At 42.0% G+C, this 5,343-nt stretch overlaps 1 pseudogene; it reads right to left on the reverse strand.

The window, feature by feature from the left end:
• Positions 1–586: 586 nt before the first annotated feature.
• Positions 587–2,343, reverse strand: LOC128069632 (DDB1- and CUL4-associated factor 8-like; annotated as a pseudogene).
• Positions 2,344–5,343: the final 3,000 nt, after the last annotated feature.

Here is a 5,343-nt window from a genome sequence, read left to right on the forward strand (position 1 = left end):
TTTTTCTAGAATGATGAATTATCTTGTTAGGAATTTATCTACCCACCTCTCCCCTTTTCCTTTTCTGTGATAGAGAATGAGAGTCTGTGTATGTGTGTGTGTAAGCATGTGTGTATGATCAAGTGTACATATTCAAGGAACAAGACCATGGTTTGTTTTATTTTAAAGAATAAACATATTTCTGAAATTTTCAGCTCATCTGAAGAAACTAATCTTTAAACTTCTAAAATTGAAAAAATGGCCATTTTCAGAGTATCAGAAATGAGAAGGTAGATTCAATAAGGCTATTAATTTTTTCACTAGAATTATGAAATTTAGAAGTCAATCATAAGAGAACAAAGGAAAAGAGGCATAGCTAAACTCCTTATTTATTCCTATAGATATAAGGGGTAAAGAAGGAGGAGTAAAGAAACCAAGTGAAGGAGGAAGAATGTGAAGAAGGAAAGGGGGGAGGCACAGGAGGGAGATGGAAGAGGCAATTTCTACTGTGGAAAGCAGAACAAAGACAACAAGCTAATCTAGTCAACTAAATCTTAAAGTCCAGCCTTCTGAGGTGAAGCCCAGCTGGAGCTGGAGTGCAAGGCTTTCAGGATGGCAGGCACTGCACACATTCTTGATTCTCTTCCTCCTCTGACACATCTGAGGAACTGGAAGACTCATCTGAGTTGGTTTCCACCACCTCGATTCCAGTGGCTCCCCAGTGTGGGCAATGTCCTCTCTGTGTCAGGTGATGCGTGAGGAACCAAAGCATGTGGCTTTCAAACAGATTAGTATGGTGCTGTCTGTCTTTATTTTGTCCCCGCTTGTTCCTCTTAACCACATTGTTTAAGCCAGCAAGGCAAGTGATAACTTTAGCTGTGGGTACCCAGATCTTAGCATCGTGGTCTAGGCTGCTGGTCGCCATTGCAGGTAGGTAAGGATGGGGTTGAAGACAGTTAATAGCCCCTCCTTTATCCCCTTCCATGTACTGAACAATCTGGCAGGATGACTTCTCCCAGAAGATGTGCCCACAATCACTGCCACTCATGACAAACTCACTTCTGGGACCATAGAAATTGACACCTTTGACTGTGGCATTATTTCTGTGCCCCTTGTGTCTTTTCACATATTGGGCTCCATCACTATGAGAGGAATTGAAGACGTAAATATCCTTATCATTGTAACTGGCCAGGAGCTCATTGTAACTGTACACAAGGCAGGTGATGTGAGCTTTAGCATCACAGTTGAGCAGGTGATGACCACAGAATTTCTTGAGTACTCCATTATTATCACTCTCATTAATCTACCTCTGGTCATAAATTCTTACAAATTGATCTCGTCCCCCCACTGCAAAATGGTAATTATTGGCAGGATTCACATAGATTGAATATAGCCCCACTCTCTTCTCCTTTTTTCTGGTGACCACCACGTTTGAAGCCGGCCGGCCTTGTCTGAGATCAATGGCAAAGACAATTGCATCTTCACCTGAAGTGAGGAACTTAAAAGGGGAGTCAGGATCCAGACCCAACTTGTGGGAGGCTCCTCTGTGCTGGGCCACACATTTAGTTTTCTCGCGGTGTGGGAGAGCAGACAGCTTGACTGTGCAGCTCTGCCCATCGCAGCCACACGTGGCCAGGGTGGTATCACCACAGTGGGGAAGGAACTTGGCCTGAAAACCATTACTTCTGTGACCACTCTCAAACTCCAGTACTGGCTGCCAATGCACCCAGTCCCACAATATCACTTTCAGGTCATCACTGCTAGTGGCCAGCCAGTGCCACGCTGGTTAAAGGGCACAGTGTTGACACAAACATTGTGGCCTGCAAGCCAATACTGCAGGTGGAGACGCTGCACAAACACTCTTGCCCCACAGGCCTCATACACAAAGCGGGCACTTGAACCCAGCTGCCGCTCTCAAAGAGCATTCAGGACTTTCCAGCGTGGGTTGGGGAGGGCGGATATCTCGGAAGCTACCCATTCCTCCAGGGCCCGATCTTCGGCATATAAATACTGGGCTTGGGCTTAGTTAGCCTCATGGCACTGTACCTGAGGCCACTTTTCTTGTGCCAATGCTTTCTCCACTTCTCCCTCCTCTCCTGGCTCTCCTAACTGGTACTGGAACTGGTTTCTATCACCCGTTAAGAAATGTACAGCATCTCCTGTGCTTTCCAAATCAGTGTTTTTATTGGTACTTGCTGTGTCGGCACCTTGATTTGCTCTGCCGGGCTGGCCAGGGCTGCCACCATGGCCAGCACCGCCACCATTTCTGGTCACTTCTGCATTGGCGCCACCTGCCTCCGCTCCGGAATGCTCCTCGGAGTTTATCTCCGATTCGCTGTCTTTGATGCTCTTGTAGTCAGACATCTCTTAAGGATGCGTGCTCTCTAGTCTGTCTGGAAAAAAAAAAAAAAAGTCTTTGAACCCTGCAGAAGACAGTGGGCCGGCAGTGAAAAAGCTACAACTAGCAGCACCAAAATGGAAACAGCTAAATGCAAAGGGGTGGGGCAAGCGCTGCCTAAGGCATTACCAGTACGGGAGCCGGAAAGGTTCAAAAGACTTCATCTCATTTAGCGTCTTGCGGCATTTCGAGACTGCTTAGATTTTTCCAGAACCTAAGCCACGCCCCCGGAAGACATCTTGTATTGTTCGTTGCTGCGCATACCGTTGTACTGAAGTTTGATGCAGATGGTGTTTTGAAGAACATTTTTATTAGAAAGTCATCAGCAAAGGTATTCCTCAGGCAAAACGGCTATGGTAAGACTCTCAGTGCTCTTCTTAAAGATAATGTACAGTATGGAAAGTGAAAGTGAAGTCCCTCAGTCGTGTCCGATTCTTTGCGGCGCCATGGTCTGTAGCCCACCAGGCTCCTCAGTCCATGGAATTTTCCAGCAAGAGTCCTAGAGTGGGGTGCCATTTCCTTCTCCAGGGGATCTTCCCAACCCAGAGATTGAACCCGAGTCTCCCACACTGCAGGCAGACGCTTTACCCTCTGAGCCAGTTTCTTCACGTACAGTATGAAATGAAGAAATACACAACTGCAAGGAAAGATTGCTAAGGTCCCGAGTTAGTGAGTTTTGGACATGAAAGAAATATTTCAGTAAATCAAAGAGCTTGAGGGAAACCTTGAGAGTGCTAATTGGTGGAAATGGCATGTGTGTGCTAAGTCGCTTCAGTCGTGTCAGACTCTCTCCGTGGGATTCTCCAGGCAAGCATACTTGAGGGGTTTGCCATTTCCTTCTCCAAGGGATATTCCGACCCCGGGATCTTTCTACCCAGGGATCGAAACGTGCCTCTTGTCTCTTGCACTGGCAGGCAGGTTCTTACACGCTGACTAGTGAATTGCATTTTAGATTAAAAAATGAATATTTTTTTTAGTATGAATAGATCCCAAGTATTGCATTACACATACTTTTACTAGAAAAAAATCATTATTTATCTGAAATGCAAATTTAACCATGTCATGTACAATAATTTTATTTGTTATATGTGGCAGATATTCTTAGAAGAGTAATTTAGTCGCTCAATGTAATCAAAGCTGAAATTAACTGGTCAAGTTAAAGTTGACATTGAAATGAGTAACTGCTTTGCCAATTTCAAACAGAAACACACCAGTTTTCTCTTTCCAGCATAGATTCTATATGTTTATTTGGAGTTAATTCAATTTAAGGTATTTAGGAAATGCCAACACAATATTATGAAAAAAACAATCTGTGATGTAATAGAACTATGAAAATATTTTAAACGTCTCCCCAAATATGTCAGAGGCTTTTTGCCTGGCATGGGGTGAGGGGTAGGAGTTGGTGCTGCAGACGGGGAAGGTTTAGGGAAAAAAAGCGCTTTCAGAGGCAGTTAATTGGTATTGCAGTGTTAACTTCAGAGCTTCTCCAAACGAATTATCTAAGGTGATGTCAGTAAATTTTCAAAGGGCTATAGTAAACTGCTGACTAAGAATGCCAGAATGAAGAAAACAAAGATTTCCCCGAGTGATTGCAGGGTCAATGCAAAATTGATTAAACATAGATGTATAAAGTTTTCTAAAGAGAAAGAATGGTCCCAAAGCTAATAGTAATGGAAAGACACATAAAAGAATATTCATAGCAATTTGTAAAGAATAGCACAGCAACTTGAAAACTACATGAGAGCCTGTCAAAAGTAACATGGATAAGTAGACTACCATATATTTCTATAATGGAGTTATGTAAAAAAGTGAGGATTAATGAGTTAAAACTAAATATATCAACCTGAATTAATCTTAACACAATGATGAGTGAAAATACAAATGGCAGAATAGTTAATAATTTCATTTTTATACTGATGTTTATAGTTTTCTTATATAATAAAAGTACTTTAAAAGGCAAGGAAATAATTGATTCAAAATTCAGAATAAATATTACCTATGGAGGAAAGGAGGAAGTTAAAATCTGGTAGAGAGGAAGCTCCAGTAATTCTTGGTAATATTTATAGTTTACTGTGGATATAGGTGGGCTTCCCTGGTTGCTCAGATGGGAAAGAAGCTGCCTGCAATGCAAGAGACCTGGGTTCAATCCCTGGGTCAGAAAGATCTGCTGGAGAAGGGAATGACTACCAACTCCAGTATTCTTGCCTGGAGGATTCCATGGGCAGAGGAGCCAGGTGGGCTACAGTGCATGGGGTCACAAAGGGTCAGACTGACTGAGTGACTTTGTTATTGTTTTTATTATTTACTGCCTGGCATATACATTTATGTACCCTTTTCTGTGTATTATACACATTGCATAGTAGTTCTTTTTAAAGAGATCAAACTTTGGCTATGAACTGGCTTATCAATTTAATTTTCATTTGTTTGTTTTTAATTTAATTGATCCATTTGGTATATTTCCATTCCCATTCATCCCTTTATTCACCAGAAATTTATTTAGCGTTTCTATACACCATGTATGGTTCTAGGTCCTGACAATTCAGTTGAGAATAAAAGTGATAATTCTTTCACTCATGGAGTTTATATGTGTGTGAATGTTAGTCACTCAGTCCTGTCCAACTCTTTGCCACCTCATGGACTGTAGCCATGATTGAACCTGGGTCTCCTTCATTGCAGGCAGATTCTTTACCGTCTGAGTCACGAGGGAAACCCCATTAAGTTTATAATACAGTAGAAAAAAGAGACAATAGACAAGCCAATATATAGATAGAACATATGAGGCAGTGATGAATTGTGTTGAAAAAAATAAAGATATGGAGATAACTAAGGTATGTAAGTAGATATAGACTGGAGGTTATTTTAAATAGTGCGTTCAGGAAAGGTCTCCTTTATGAGGTGACATATAAGTAGAGGCTGAATGAAAAGATAAATGGAGCATGCAGATATCTAGGGTAAGAACATTTCTT

Source organism: Budorcas taxicolor, chromosome X (assembly GCF_023091745.1).
Source record: "Budorcas taxicolor isolate Tak-1 chromosome X, Takin1.1, whole genome shotgun sequence".
Classification (NCBI taxonomy): Eukaryota; Metazoa; Chordata; class Mammalia; order Artiodactyla; family Bovidae; genus Budorcas; species Budorcas taxicolor.